The sequence below is a fragment of the Haematobia irritans genome, chromosome 2, assembly GCF_050003625.1.
Source record: "Haematobia irritans isolate KBUSLIRL chromosome 2, ASM5000362v1, whole genome shotgun sequence".
Lineage (NCBI taxonomy): Eukaryota > Metazoa > Arthropoda > Insecta > Diptera > Muscidae > Haematobia > Haematobia irritans.
The window spans coordinates 217830754-217848332 of NC_134398.1; the positions used below are offsets into that span (position 1 = coordinate 217830754).

Here is a 17579-nt window from a genome sequence, read left to right on the forward strand (position 1 = left end):
GTCCATAATTATATATAGCCCCCATCATACGCGTAGGAAGGCTTCTGGGGAGGGGGCTTAGACCCCCCCCCAGAAAAATTTTAGCCCCCCAGAATTTGAAACTCTATTTATGATTTTCCATTTTTCAATAAATGTCAATAGTTTTTTTTTTTAATTTTTAGAAAAATAAAACAAGTATATACAATTGCACAAAGTTCCGCTAATGACTTTCATGAACAATCGAATTAATTGGGTTGTGGTAGCAGTTACCGATGGCAATGTTTGAAGTCATATATTTATGAAATAAAGCTGTGGTTGAACTTATGATTGATTTAGTTTAGTCAATTTAATTAAAAAAATAGTAATTGATATTAAAACATTCTTTCATAAATTAATATCTTAATAAATTAATATCTTAATAATGCTGCGAAAAAACGTTGCTTAAAAAGTAGTGAAAATGTTCTTTTTGGGTCTAGAAGTGGTGCAAAATTGGCGGAGAAGCAATGAATGTAATATGAGCTTGTCATAGGACAAATGTTCACCGTTTCAACAGCCGTTGCAATGAATTTGCATCACTTCTTAAGGTGAGATCCGAATTCAGTGTTTTGAATGTGAATTAAAAAATTTTGTGATATTTTCCCAAATAAATAATTTTTATGATTTTTAATGCATTCTGACGCTTGTTTGAAACGTTTTTCCTCGAATAATTTCCAAACTTATCGATTTTTCTATAATGGATTTAGCAGTTTTGTGGCAAAATTTGAATAATTTGTACCAATTTATTTATTCTTTCTCTTTTTTTTAAACTATTTGAAAAAAAAGAAAACAAAAAATTACACATTAAAATATGACAAAAAAAAAGTAAAAAATGAAGTAGTTAAAATAATTGAGGACATTTTTGGAAGTACTTTTAAAGTTGTGCCTTTAGAACAACTCACAATTTTCTTGCTGGGAAAAGTGTGGAACTACTTTTAGTTGCTTTATTATAAATTAATTGTCGAGTTATTTTAATGCCCAATTTTTTATTCAATTTTATGAAATAAAACAAAACCTATAAGTTCAGTCTATAAATTTTTAGCTGGGGGCTATAGCCCCCCCTAGGAAAATTGTCTAGCTATGCTAATGGCCCCCATATAAATCGATTCCCAGATTTGTCCTCCGGAGCCTCTTGGAGGAGCAAAATTCATCCGATCCGGTTGAAATTTGGAACATGGTGTTAGAATGTGGTCTCCAACAAAGACGCAAGAATTGGTCCATATCGGTCCATAATTATATATAGCCCCATATAAACCGTTCCCCAGAGTTGATCCCCGGACCCTCTTGGAGCAGCAAAATTCATCCGATCCGGTTGAAATTTGCAACGTGGTGTTGGTATAAGGCCGCTAATATCCACGCCAAAATTGGTCCGTATCGGTCTATAGTTATATATAGCCGATTCCCAATCACACAAAAATTGGTCCATATCGGTTCATAATCATGGTTGCCACTCGAGCCAAAAATAATCTACCAAAATTTTATTTTTATAGAAAACATTGTCAAAATGTTATTTCTATAGAAAATATTGGCAAAATTTTATTTCTATAGAAAATTTTGTCAAAATTTTATTTCTATAGAAAATTTTTTCCAAATTTTATTTCTATAGAAAATTTTGTCAAAATTTTACTTCTATAGAAAATGTTGTCAAAAATTTATTTTGTCAAAATTTTATTTCTATAGAAACTTTAAACTTAATTATGTACGTATTTAATCGGCCCTTTTAGTTTAATATATACCACGTATGGACTATGTGGTATATATTTCGGTGTTAGGAAGATTTAAGATACCTTGCCATCGGCAAGTGTTACCGCAACCCAAGTAATTCGATTGTGGATGACAGTCTTCAGTAGAAGTTTCTACGCAATCCATGGTGGAGGGTAGGTTAGTTTATGTGGCAGCCCGATGTATCCAGCTCACTTAGACTATTCAGCCCATTGTGATACCACAGTGGTGAACTTCTCTCTCATCACTGAGTGCTGCCCGATTCCATGTTAATCCCAATGACAAGGGACCTCCTTTTTATAGCCGAGTCCGAACGGCGTTCCACATTGCAGTGAAACCACTTAGAGAAGCTTTGAAACCCTCAGAAATGTCACCAGCATTACTGAGGTGGGATAATCCACCGCTGAAAATCTTTTTGGTGTTCGGTCGTAACAGGAATCGAACCCACGACCTTGTATGTGCAAGGCGGGCATGCTAACCATTGCACCACGGTGGAGGGTACATAAGCTTCGGCCTGGCCGAACTTACGGCCGTATATACTTGTTTTATATTAACTTTGTCATTCCGTTTGTAACACATCGAAATATTGCTCTAAGACCCCATAAAGTATATATTCTGGGTCGTGGTGAAATTCTGAGTCGATCTAAGCATGTCCGTCTGTTGAAATCACGCTAACTTCCAAACGAAACAAGCTATCGACTTGAAACTTGGCACAAGTAATTGTTATTGATGTAGGTCGGATGGTATTGCAAATGGGCCACATCGGTCCACTTTTACGTGTAGCCCCCATATAAACGGACCCTCAGATTTGGCTTGCGGAGCCTCTAAGAAAAGTATATGTTATTTCATCCGATCCGTCTGAAATTTGGTACATGGTGTTGGTATATGGTCTCCAACAACCATGCAAAAATTGGTCCACATCGGTCCATAATTATATATAGCCCCCATATAAACCGATCCCCAGATATGGCTTGCGGAGCCTCAAAGAGAAGCAAATTTCATCCGATCCGTCTGAAAATTGGTACATGGTGTTAGTATATGGTCTCTAATAACCATGCAATTGGTCCACATCGGTCCATAATTATATATAGCCCCTATATATAAACCGATCCCCAGATTAGACCTCCGAATCCTCTTGGAAGACCAAAATTCATTTGATTCAGTTGAAAATTAGTACGTGGTGTTAATACATGGCCTTGGGAACCACCGTGGTGCAATGGTTAGCATGCCCGCCTTGCATACACAAGGTCGTGGATTCGATTCCTGCTACGACCGAACACCAAAAAGTTTTTCAGCGGTGGATTATCCCACCTCAGTAATGCTGGCGACATTTCTGAGGGTTTCAAAGCTTCTCTAAGTGGTTTCACTGGAATGTGGAAAGCCGTTCGGACTCGGCTATAAAAAGGAGGTCCCTTGTCATTGAGCTTAACATGGAATCGGGCAGCACTCAGTGATAAGAGAGAAGTTCACCACTGTGGTATCACAATAAACTGAATAGTCTAAGTGAGCCTGATACATCGGGCTGCCACATAACCTAACCTAATACATGGCCTCAAACACATATGCAAAAATAGGTCGAAATCGGCCCATAATTATATATAGCCCCTGTATAAACTGATCCCCAGATTTGACCTCCGGAGCCTCTTGGCTCATTTGATTCAGTTGAAATTTGGTACGTGGTGTTAATATATGGTATCAAACACCCGTACAAAAATTGGTCGAAATCGGTCCATAATTATATATAGCCCTGATCCCCAGATTTGACCTCCGGAGCCCCTTGGAAGAGCAAAATTCATCCGATTCGGTTGAAATTTGGTACGTGATGTTAGTATATGGTATCCAACAATCATGCAGGAATTGGTCCATGTCCATGCAGGAATTGGTCCATATATAGCCCTCAGATAAATCGATCCCCAATCACACAAAAATTTGTCCATATCAAGTTCATAATTGTATATAGCCACCATATAAGCGACCCCCATATTTCAATTCTGGCTCTCTACCACGTGTGGACTAACTCACAATTTAGAAAACGATTTTAAGAAGTTTTAAGATACCTTGACATCGGTAAGTATTGCCACAACTCATGTAATTCGATTGTGGGTGACTGTCTTTCGTAGAAGTTTCTACGCAATCCATGGTGGAGGGTACATAAGATTCGGCCTGGCCGAACTTACGGCCGTATATACTTGTTCTTTTTATGATCGGAGATCATTTACTAATGATATATTTTCAAATAGCCTATATATACAATATAACACCGATCGCTTATTTTAGTAACAAGATGTCCCATTTGTTGACCAATTAGGCTTAGATCAAGTTGCACTTTGGCTTTTAGTCTAATTGCATGCCTTTTGGTCTCTAGGGAAAAAGTTTTCAAATTGTAAAATTTTAACTATTTTTGATATCACCTAAACAAAGAGGCACCCATTCCCTATAAGGATATTGAATTAGTGTACGCATCTATGCCTTTATTGTTTATGTATGTGTGTGCTTTCTGATATTAAAACTGTCATCGCTGCCATTTTATCATTCTTCGTTCGACTGACGAAACGAAGCCAACAACAATTCTGATAACTAACAAATTCTCTGAGCCGATAGCAAAGACTGATGAACAACCACACATTGGAACAATCACTTCATTATATTTTCATTTTGTGACAATGGTTGTTGCTCCCATGGATGTTGTTTGTACGTACCTTTTTGTATTGTGGTTGTTGTCATTGGTACCGTCGAGATCCTGTTCTTCTGGGTGGAGGATATTCGTATCAGATGTTCTGCTTCATCATCAGCGGGCCTTGTTTTTAATGAAGACATCGTGACAATCATCGTGGAATATTTTCTTTCTTTTCACGTTCGTTTGTTTGTGGCCGATGCCTGCTGTCGTGTTTACCTCTGTTTATGGAACAACAAAATCAGTAACGCTTGCACCCTGAACAACAAAAAAATCAAAGGGGGAAAACAGGCAACTTTATTGCAAACGGAGTGAAGTGCTTTGATAGTAGGATGGGGTTGTTCTGAAAAAAAAATGAAAACTATAGGAAAAAAAGTTGCCATCATGATAAGGCAAATAATAATGAGTTATGTTATAATTATTCCTGTTATCCGTTTCTAATTTTTCTTTTTTTTGAACAGCAATATTTCTGCTGTTTGAGCACTGTATATCGTATACAGTGGTTAAAAACAAAATAAAATTGGTTTGAAGCAAATTGGAACATTAGAAATAAATGCAAAAATATACATGATGTATGAATAAAAATTAAATTTAAATTTTACCCATTTCTGACTATGTCAAAGTATCTCGCTGCGGTATCACAATGTACTGAATAGTCTAAGTGAGCCAAAAATATCGGGCTGCCACATTATTCCACCTAACCCATTGTGCAGGATGATGATGTACTGACCACAGTGAAAAAAATATTGTCGCGATGCCAAAGATTTTATGTCTTTAAAAAAATAAAATGTGAATTGTGCCTAGCATAGAAGAATCATTTGTCTGATAAAATAATTTTGGCAAAAATTTTCCATAGAAATAAAATATTGGAAAAAATTTTCTACAGAAATAACATTTTGCAAAAAAAATTCTATAGAAATAAAATTTTGAGAAAATTTTCTATAGAAATAAAATTTTTATAAGATGTTCCATAGAAATAAAATTTTGACAAAATTTCCTATAGAAATAAAATTTTTATAAGATGCTCCATAGAAATAAAATTTTGGCAAAATTTTCTATAGAAATAAAATTTTAACAAAACTTTCCATAGAAATAAAATTTTGATAAACTTTTCTTTTGCTAAAAATTTTCTACAGAAATAAAATTTTGCAAAAAATTTTCTATAGAAATAAAATTTTGACAAAATTTTCTATAGAAATAAAATTTTTATAAGATGCTCCATTGAAATAAAATTTTGAAAAAATTTTCTATAGAAATAAAATTTTTATAAAATGTTCCATTGAAATAAAATTTTGACAAAATTTTCTATAGAAATAAAATTTTAACAAAACTTTCCATAGAAATAAAATTTTGACAAAATTTTCTATAGAAATAAAATTTTTATAAGATGCTCCATTGAAATAAAATTTTGAAAAAATTTTCTATAGAAATAAAATTTTTATAAGATGCTCCATTGAAATAAAATTTTGAAAAAATTTTCTATAGAAATAAAATTTTAACAAAAGTTTCCATAGAAATAAAATTTTGCAAAAAAATGTTCTATAGAAATACAATTTTGACAAAATTTTATATAGAAATAAAATTTTGACAAAATTTTCTATAGAAATAAAATTTTAACAAAACTTTCCATAGAAATAAAATTTTGATAAAACTTTCTATAGAAATATAATTTTGCAAAAAATTTTCTATAGAAATAAAATTTTGCAAAAAATGTTCTATAGAAATAAAATTTTGACAAAATTTTCTAAAGAAATAAAATTTTTATAAGATGTTCCATAGAAATAAAATTTTGACAAAATTTTCTATAGAAATAAATTTTTTATATTTTTTTATTTCTATAGAAATAAAATTTTGCAAAAAAATTTTCTACAGAAATAAAATTTTGCAAAAAATTTTCTATAGAAATAAAATTTTGACAAACTTTTTTATAGAAATAAAATTTTGACAAAATTTTCTAAAGAAATAAAAGTTTAATAAGATGTTCTATAGTAATAAAATTTTGAAAAAAATTTCTATAGAAATAAAATGTTAACAAAACTTTCCATAGAAATAAAATTTTGATAAAATATTCCATAGAAATAAATTTTGCAAAAAATGTTCTATAGAAATAAAATTTTAACAAAACTTTTCATAGAAATAAAATTTTGATAAAATTTTCTATAGAAATATAATTTTGCAAAAAATTTTCTATAGACATAAAATTTTGCAAAAAAAATTCTATAGAAATAAAATTTTGACAAAATTTTTTATAGAAATAAATTATTATAAGATGTTCGATAGAAATAAAATTTTGACAAATTTTTCTATAGAAATAAAATTTTTATAAGATGTTCCATAGAAATAAAATTTTGATAAAATATTCTATAGAAATAAAATTTTGCAAAAAATGTTCTATACAAATAAAATTTTCTATAGAAATAAAATTTTTATTAGATGTTCCACAGAAATAAAATTTTGACAAAATTTTCTATAGAAATAAAATTTTTATAATAGGTTCCTAGAAATAAAGTTTTGCAAAAAATTTTCTATAGAAATAAAATTTAGCAAAAAATTTTCTACAGAAATAAAATTTTTTTTTTTTGACAAAATTTTTTATAGAAATAAAATTTTGAAAACATTTTCTATAGAAATAAAATTTTTATTAGATGTTCCATAGAAATAAAATTTTGACAAAATTTTCTGTAGAAATAAAATTTTGACAAAATTTTCAATAGAAATAAAATTTTGACAAAATTTTCTATAGAAATAAAATTTTAACAAAACTTTCCATAAAATAAAATTTTGATAAAATTTTCTATAGAAATATAATTTTGCAAAAAATTTTCTATAGAAATACAATTTTGCAAAAAAAAAATCTATGGAAATAAAATTTTGACAAAATTTTTTATAGAAATAAAATTTTGACACAATTTTCTATAGAAATAAAATATTTTGCAAAATTTTCTATAGAAAAAAAATGTTGGCAAAATATTCTATAGAAATACAATTTTGACAAAATTTTCTGTAGAAATAAAATTTTGATAACAATTTCAATAGAACTAAAATTTTGACAAAATTTTCAATAGAAATAAAATTTTGACAACATTTTTGATAGAAATAAAATTTTGACAAAATTTTCTATAGAAATAAAGTTTTAACAAAATTTTCTATAGAAATAAATTTTTGGCAAAGTTTTCCATAAAAATAAAATATTGGCAAAATTTTCTATAGAAATAAAATTTTGACAAAATTTTTTATAAGATGGTCCTAGAAATAAAATTTTGCAATAAATTTTCTATAGTAATAAAATTTTGAAAAAAATTTCTATAGAAATAAAATTTTAACAAAACTTTCCATAGAAATAAAATTTTGATAAAATATTCTATAGAAATAAAATTTTGCAAAAAATTTTCTATGGAAATAAAATTTTAACAAAACTTTTCATAGAAATAAAATTTTGATAAAATTTTCTATAGAAATATAATTTTGCAAAAAATTTTCTACAGACATAAAATTTTGCAAAAAAAAATTCTATAGAAATAATTCTATAGAAATAAAATTTTGCAAAAAATTTTCTATAGAAATAAAATTTTGACAAAATTTTTTATAGAAATAAAATTTTGACAACATTTTCTATAGAAATAAAATTTTTATTAGATGTTCCATAGAAATAAAATTTTGACAAAATTTTCTGTAGAAATAAAATTTTGACAAAATTTTCTATAGAAATAAAATTTTAACAAAACTTTCCATAGAAATAAAATTTTGATAAAATTTTCTACAGAAATATAATTTTGCAAAAAATTTTCTATAGAAATACAATTTTGCAAAAAAAAATCTATGGAAATAAAATTTTGACAAAATTTTTTATAGAAGTAAAATTTTTATAAGATGTTCCATAGAAATACAATTTTGACAAAATTTTCTATAGAAATAAAATATTTTGCAAAATTTTCTATAGAAATAAAAATGTTGGCAAAATATTCTATAGGAATACAATTTTGACAAAATTTTCTGTAGAAATAAAATTTTGATAACAATTTCAATAGAACTAAAATTTTGACAAAATTTTCTATAGAAATAAAATTTTGACAAAATTTTCAATAGAAATAAAATTTTGACAACATTTTCGATAGAAATAAAATTTTGACAAAATTTTCTATAGAAATAAAGTTTTAACAAAATTTTCTATAGAAATAAATTTTTGGCAAAGTTTTCCATAGAAATAAAATATTGGCAAAATTTTCTATAGAAATAAAAATTTTGCAAAATATTCTATAGAATAAACTTTTGAGAACATTTCCTATAGAAATAGAATTTTGACAAGATTTGCTTAAAAAAGAAAAGTTTTGACAAAATTTTCTATAGAAATAAACTTTTTGGCAAAATTTTTATAGAAATAAAATTTTGAAAACATATTCTATAGAAATAAAATTTTGACAAAATTTTTTTATAGAAATACAATTTTGAAAAAAAAAACCTTCTATAGAACTCAAATTTTGAGAAAATTTTTCAGTAGATATACAATTAAAAAATTTTTTTTTTAAAACATTTTCCATTTCCATTTCCAATTTTGACAAGATTTCTATAAAGTCAATATCTTTCAAATTATTAATTTTCGTGTTAGACTATACTATCGAAGTCTCCCTTTTGGTAGAAGTAGTAACGTTATCTTCTTGGTGCGAGCTAAGATATTTAAAACTCCGATAAAGACTTCGATTCGATCATTCATAAACTGATTGTGATCTCTTTTTTAGTTAATTTAACTAAGGTACACAAAAAATTATTAAAATCAAGGAAACTTTCTCAAAACATAAATAAATAAATTGACCTTAGTGCCATATAGGTTAGGTTAGGTGGCAGCCCGTTGTATAGGGCTCACTTAGACTGTTCAGTCCATTGTGATACCACAGTGGTGAACTTCTCTCTAATCACTGAGTGCTGCCCGATTCGGCGTTTCACATGGAGCCATACAGAGTTCACATTTTTTGAGTGTATATAGATAGCACCCAACAACTTTGAAGAATTTAAGATGTAGATCGACAAAATGGCGCACACGACTTTTCTTACCTTTTTCTTCTCACATATAAGTTACCCATAAAAATATATTTTTTTTTAGTTTCAATTACGAACAGCGTTGCCACAATGAATTTTTATTTTGGATCAATATTTTTCCAAAATTCGAACAAAATTCGTACCAGCGGACCATTTTTCCAAATTAAATTAATATAATTTAAAAGTTAAAATTTTTTCCAAAATTTTACTTCCATAGAAAATTTGTCAAATTTGTATTTCTATTTATTTCTATAGAAAATGTTGTCAAACCTTTATTTTTATAGAAAATTTTGAGAAGACTTTATTTCTATAGAAATTTTTGTCAAAATGTTACTTCCATAGAAAATTTCTATTTATTTGACAAAATATATTTTGTCAAAATTTTATTTCTATAGAAAATGTTGTCAAAACATTATTCCTATAAAAGATTTTGACAACATTTTATTTCTATTGGACCATTTTTTTCACATTAAATTAATATAATTTAAAAGCTAAAATTTTTCCAAAATTTTACTTCCATAGGAAATTTGTAAAATTTTTATTTCTATTTATTTCCATAGAAAATGTTGTCAAAACTTTATTTCTATAGAAGATTTTGTCACAATTATTTTTCATGTTAGCCTGATACCGAAACAGGCAATTAACGTCCAAATGCATTATATCTAAGTTTACAATTATTAATCGAGCTTTATGGACAAATTTAGATTAATCAAGTTCCTTAATCTAAATTTGTCCATAAAGCTCGATTAATAATTGTAAAATTAGATATTTGGTCACAATTTTATTTCTATAGAAAATTTTGTCAAAATTTTATTTCTATAGAAGATTTATTCTTATAAAAATTTTTTACAACATTTTAGTTCTATAGAAAGTTTTGTCAAAATTTTATTTCTATAGAAAATTTTGTCATTATTATATTTCTATAGAAAATTTGTCAAAATTTTATTTCTATGGAAAGTTATGGCAAAATTTTATTTCTATATATATTTTTTTAATTTTCTTCCTAGTTTTTCCCATTTTCGCATAATTGTATATCTATACAAATTTTTTTTAAGTTTATTTCTATATTTGCATAATTGTATATCTATACAATTTTTTTAAGTTTATTTCTGTAAAAAATTTTGGCAAAATTTTTTTTACTATAGAAAATTTTGTTTGTTTATTTCTATAGAAATTTTTATCAAAATTTTATTTCTACAAAAAATTTTGTCAAAATTTTATTTCTATAGAAAGTTTTGATAAAATGATCGATTTGACGAAAATGGACCAAAACCATCCAAATTCCATTTGGTCCGACCATCGGACCAAATTTAAAAATTTATATTTTTTTGGACCAATTTTGTGATAATATCTATCACCGAGGCTTATTAAATAGATTGATCCAATTATTTTTTTTTATGATTGATTTTTTATTTCGATTAAAAAATTTAATGTATTAATTAAACTTTTCATTTAAATTGTTTTCTATTTCAATTTAAATTTTAATTGGAGAAATATTATTGGCCATTTTTTCTGTGTACGTCTACGTTATTGGTATCCCACACTCAAAAAGAGAGCCTTCACTATATGGAAATTATAGTTTTAGATAAAATTAATTCATTTTTAATTTCATTAATGTTACTTTATTTTTGTTTTTTTGATAAATAAACTAAAAAAAAGGAAAAAAATCCATCACCGAGGCTTATTAAATAGATTGATCCAATTAATTTTTTTTTATGATTGATTTTTTATTTCGATTAAAAATTTTAATGTATTAATTAAACTTTTCATTTAAATTGTTTTCTATTTCAATTTAAATTTTAATTGAAGAAATATTATTGACCATTTTTTCTGTGTACGTCTACGTTATTGGTATCCCACACTCAAAAAGAGTTAAGCCTTCACAATATGGAAATTATAGTTTTAGATAAAATTAATTCATTTTTAATTTTTTTTAATGTTACTTTATTTTTGTTTTTTTTTTTTTATAAATAAACTAAAAAAAAGGAAAAATTTTGACACAAATGAAACACAAATATTTTCTAAACTCGAATTTTCCATACCATAACTCAATGCAAACATTTTGATAAGCAACCCAATCTCAAATTTCTCATCTCATCATAAATTTAACTCTCTTTCGTCCACTGTGCCACATAGTTCTCTTTCATGTTTATCTTGCTAATTGTTAATGTGTTGTACATACAAATGTTCAAACATCCACAACAACATGAGTAACAACAACAACAACAACAACAGGACAATAATGAACACTACATAAAATCGAAATCAAACAACGGCAAAGATGATATGTGGTGAATCTTGTAAATCGTGCCACCCTGAATTGTTTTGTCAACTATTTATATAAGGTTTATTCGCATAATTCACAGTAACAACCCAGAACAACGTGGAGTGTCGATGAAATCTTAACAAGATCCCATTTCCTATTTTTTATTTCGTTTTTGCTCATAAGTTCACCCTTAAACAATGACAAATATTTCCGTTCAAAGGATGTCAGAGCGTTGATGACACAGGACGACGAAAATGCTGTGATTTGGTTGGCATTCGCTATGGCCCACAATAAATGTGTACAAATGTATGAAAATATTTATGCCATCCATATGCTGTGTGGCACCCTAATTTGTACCACATTCATTTCAGACACACACACGTGCTCTCACTTACAGTCAAATGCATGCAAGCTGTGGTTCTCTCTTCTTCATTTGGTGGCTTATAGTTAACTGATTTTTCGTTTATTGTGATGTCTGTGTATTTTTCCCCCATTCAGCTTTTAAATGCAAACATAATTTAACCAACACAGCAGCAGTAGTTCTAGGACCTTTTGCATCCTTTCCTTGTTATTAACACCAACTGAAGTTACCACCCATTTTTGACAGAGAAAGAGGACTGGTCCCATTTATGTGACCAGTAACACCAACAACAGCCTGCTGGCTTGCTTGCATTCATTCGAGGTGATTTGATTTTGTTGAAAGCTGTTGGCGAAATTCGCCATTCAAATTTGGAATAAATATTTGTATCATATCGCTGTCATTGTTGTTGGTGGTGGTGGTGGTGGTGGCGGCTGTGACTGTGGTCCTGGCGTTGGATGTGTATGCAACGCCCTTGGCACAGTGCTACATTAATTTTTCTATTGACAAAAGGGGTTTTCAATTTAAAAGAAAGGAGAAAACTTTGTATAAAGTACAAAGAATTAATAAAAGAGAGCATTTCCGTATTTAACGCATAATGTCAAGTCCAAGTAATCGCAAAATACTAAACCTAACAGAGATTTAGAATGCATAAATATTAAATGTCTGGAAGTAACTTTACATTGAAAAAATACCCAGCAAAAAAAACAGCGTCGCCAAAAAAGTAATGAAAATGTTCTTTTGGTGCAAAATTGACGCAGAAGCGATGAATTTAACATGGGCTTGTCATAGGACAGAAGTCCTCCATTTCAAAAGCCGTTGCACTGAATTTGCATCACTTCTTTAGGTGTGATCCGAATTCAATGTTTTGGATGTAAATTAAAAAAAATTGTGATATATTGTCAAATAAAAAATTTTGTATAATTTTGTATAATTTTCAATGGATTTTAACGATTGTCAGAAACGTTTGACCTCAAATATTTTCAAAAATTCACAATTTTTTCAGATTGGATTTAGCATTTTTTCGACAAAATTTAAATGATGTTTTGAATTCTTACTCTGTTTTAACTTATTCGAATCACAAAAAGTTAAAATTACCCATTAAAACTATGAAAAATCCAAGTTATTAACAATTGAATTAAAAGAACTTCCTGGGTAGTTAAAATAAAGAACATCATTGGGAGTACATCTTCTGGAAGTGCTTTTAAAGTTGTGCCTTTGGAAGAATTTCCAAATTTTTGCGCTGGGTACATAGATCCAGTTCCATGGACTTTGTCTTAATTAATTATTTAATTTTTTTTTATTAATTAATTATTTTAGTTTGTCAATTAATGTTGTACTGATTCCAAACGCGGGGAAACGCACTAAGAAAATTTTAAATGAGTTTACTTCAAAGATTTTCATGAGTTTACTTAAATGAGTTTACTTCAAAGATTTGGATCTTTCCTTAAGGATTTTGGTATTAATTCTGAGTCAAAAGACTCTGATCTTTAAAATAAAGAAATTTTTTAGAGACCTATTTAGCTTTAAATCTAGGTCCTAAAAATTATAATACAGGTCTCATTAATCGAATTTTAATTATTTTCTTGTGATATATCAGAAAAGCATTTCATATTTAAAAATCAAATATACAAAATCTTCAAAATAGGTCCTGGCCTATATTTGAAAATTTATTATCTTTGATCTCACTTAATTTAAAGATATTTTTTATTTAAAGAAATTACTTTTTAGTGGTAATACTATATATGATTATGGACCGATATGTACCAATTTTGGCATGATTGTTAAAGACCATATACTAACACCACGTACCAAATTTCAACCGGATCGGATGGAATTTGCTCCTCCAAGAGGTTCCGGAGGTCAAATCTGGGGATCGGTTTATATGGGGGCTATATATAATTATGAACCGATGTGGGCCAAAGTTTTGCGTGGTTGTTAGAGACAATATTCTTCTACCATGTATCAAATTTCAGCCGGATCGGTTGAAATTTGCTTCTCTTTGAGGATCCGCTAGCCAAATCTGGGGATCGGTTTATAATTATGGACCGATGTGGACCAATTTTTGCATGGTGATTAGAGACATTATACATACATTATGTACCAAATTTCAGCCGGATCGGATGAAATTTGCTTCTCTTAGAGGATCCGCCAGCCAAATCTGGGGATCGGTTTATATATATAATTATGTGCCGATATGAACCAATTTTTGCATGGTTGATACAGACTAACACCATGTACCAAATTTCAGCCAAATCTTGGGGTCCGTTTATATGAGGGCTATACGTAAAAGTGGGCCGATATGACGCCATTGCAATACTATCCGACCTACATCAATAACAACTACTTGTGCCAAGTTTCAAGTCGATAGCTTGTTTCGTTCGGAAGTTAGCGTGAATTTCAACGGACGGACGGACATGCTTAGATCGACTCAGAATTTCACCACGACCCAGAATATATATACTTTATAGGGCCTTAGAGCAATATTTCGATGTGTTACAAACGGAAGGACAAAGTTAATATACCCCCATCCTATACTCCATAGTCATATAGTGAAACCTCTCAAACTTTAACACTCTGAAACCCGGAAACCCGTCTGGGGACGTTTGCTATATTAACACATAAATTAACCCCTCATACCTGAACACCTTTCAAAGGTGGACAAAATTTAGGAGACCGTTAGTTTTCAACTTTGGAGATTTCACTGTATAGTTTCTAAAATCAAATTTTTAGATTTGATAGTCATGTACACTGAAAAAACAGTGAACCCTTTTCCATTGCAAAATGAACTAAACTGTAGTAATATTGACCATGATTTAGCCCTTAAGATTTTTTTCAACTTGTCTAGTTTATAATTCTCTTAAATTTTAGTTCATCTATAACATTGTATTTCAGTTCATTTTTCCAACGCCATAAGATTTATATACCACTACCAAGTTAAAAAGTCAGTATTATTTTGTTTTACTTGCTTATTTTTTGGGAAACCCGATAATAAAAATTGGTTAACAGTCTCTTTAAAATGACGACGACTAAACTATTTTTAAATCAATCATTCCACAGTACAGAGAAATTAAATAATTAAAGGAACAACAAACTGTTTTACTATTATGAAAATTTTCATACATTAAAATTAAACTTTCTTTAAGCAAAAGTACTTTATTATAAAAACTTATGATGAAAGTTCTTAATACAATGTTTTTTGTGAATAAAAATTATGACCACGTGGAACAGAGAGTAGTTCATTTGAACTCGCTGTTTGAACATTTTGACTTATCCTTGTTTTATTCATCGTAGGTAATTTTTTCACATATCTTGCTGGAAAAAAATGGAAGCAATGATGAAAATTGTTAAAAATTAATACCATGTAATGAAATATAATTTTTTAAATCTTTATTTTAGCTTGTAACTTACCATATTTGGGGGCATTTTATCAAATGGTGTAAAGAATTCAACTTTTCTTTGGAAAACGTATCTCATAAAATTTGTACCTGAAACAATTAGAGAAATAATGAAGTATTCTATATAAACTCATAAAACTGTGTTTTTATCGATGTGAAGGATATAATAAAATAAATATTCTAGTTGAAAGAAAGCCACAGTTTTAATATAAAACTTACCAATTCTCTATTAAATTGTACGCTGAGGGGAAATATAAAAAGTTGTCCAAATTTATTTGGGTTACTCTGAAATTAAATATTAAATAAAATTATTAAATAAGTTTTCAAAAAATTTAATGAAAAAAATAATAATACGCATAAAAAACCAAATATTCTTGATAACCCTAGACAGACATCATTCGTCAAAATGACGACACGTAATTTCATTTTCGATTTAAAATTTTAGTCTATTGGGAAATGGTAAATTTAAGTTATACTAATTCGACCGTTTTATTAATTTTTGTTTTATACTACTTAAAACCAAATAGAATAAGAAAATAAACTCAAGTTTGGTTCACTTTTTCGCTCACGATGAAAAGTATAGCGTCTTGAAATGAGCCGTAGTCAAAATGACGAAGGATGACGTTAAGTACAAAAAATAAGGATGACTGTCCAGGGCTAAAAGAAAGTTAAAGAATCCTTACCAATTCACTATTAAATTACAGGCAAAGGAGTACTAAAAATTTGTCCAAATTTTTAAGGGGTTATTCTGAAATTAAATATTTGTTTTTACATTAAAAATATTACATTGGTTTCCAAAAATTTTGATTAAAAAATACTAAAATAAGGCATTAAAAACCTGTAATTTTGATGATAAAAAGGTCACAAAAACGTAAATATTCTAGTTGAAATAAAGCCAATTTTTAAAAGAAAACTTACCAATTCTCTATTTTTTAAATTTGTCCGAATCCATCTGGAGTTGCTCTGAAATTAAATATTGTTTTTACAACAAAGAAAAACATTAAACTGGTTTCCAAAAAAATAATTAACAAATAATAATATACATAAAAAATATTCTTTTTAAAAGAAAGTCATGTTAAAAAAATACTTACCAATTTATGAATAAACTATACGCTGAGATATAATAAAAATTTTCCAAATTCATCTGGAATTGAATATTAATTTTTTACATAGAATACTAAAAATTTCAATACACTTTCAACATATTTTCCTAAATATTCGTAATAACTTTTTTCTAAACTACCGATAAAATATTAATAACTTTCATTTAAAAGGTTTAATAAACAAACACCAATATATGTCTCAAAAATCAAAAATATTCCATGCCTTTATATTCCCTTGTTGCATACCTACTTAAAAGATGCAACAGTCCACGCCAACGCCAAATATACAACTGAAGCATGCCAAACAAAACCAAGCAAAGCCAAAACATTCCTACAACAACAAAAACACATGTGCCTTTATTGAAAACAACACCTCATCCAGCCAAATAAACCATCCACACAATAAACACACACACACAAACCACTAAATGAACAAAAATAAAAACAACCCACGCTCATGTATACACAACAAAACTCAAGTAACATCATCTTTACATTAATCACATTCCACTATGCCGATAAAAATCTTTGTACTATTCATTAGTTCGTCGCATCTGCTGAAAATTTACTCTAAGAATAATATTCGTAAAGGCACACCAGTTTATGAACGATGAAACGTTTAACTTAAAATTTGCCAAATTTTCAAGAAATGTTATCTACCATTTTTGACGAAAATGTCTATAAATTTTATTACATGTGAACTAAAAATATTTCATTGGGTAATTTTTTACCAACAATTATTAACTATAAGAATTGTCAGTAAGAAATTGCTATCCACTTTCAAGTTCATTTTTCGTAAAAAAATATTTTCTCATACAAATAAATCTTATAGTAAATTGCACTTATTATTTAGAAAGTACTTTACATTTCACAAGTAGTTTTATAGCATGACAAACGAATTTTTAACTACCAGTTAAGAAATTTTTTAAGGAAATTTCCATCGTATTTTGTAGGCCATGAACTAAACGATTGCTACTTAGAATTTGTAAAATTTCCTTCCGAGTAGTTA

The 17579-nt window shown here is 28.3% G+C and overlaps 1 long non-coding RNA gene across 1 annotated transcript; it reads right to left on the bottom strand.

Moving 5' to 3' along the window:
* Positions 1–15490: 15490 nt before the first annotated feature.
* LOC142225258 (uncharacterized) lies at positions 15491–16615 on the bottom strand. The gene is made up of 5 exons (XR_012719219.1): positions 16559–16615; positions 16386–16430; positions 16151–16215; positions 15687–15752; positions 15491–15557 (listed from the first exon to the last, which is right to left on the bottom strand). It is a non-coding gene; the product is annotated as an uncharacterized LOC142225258 (long non-coding RNA).
* Between the last annotated feature and the right edge of the window lie 964 nt (positions 16616–17579).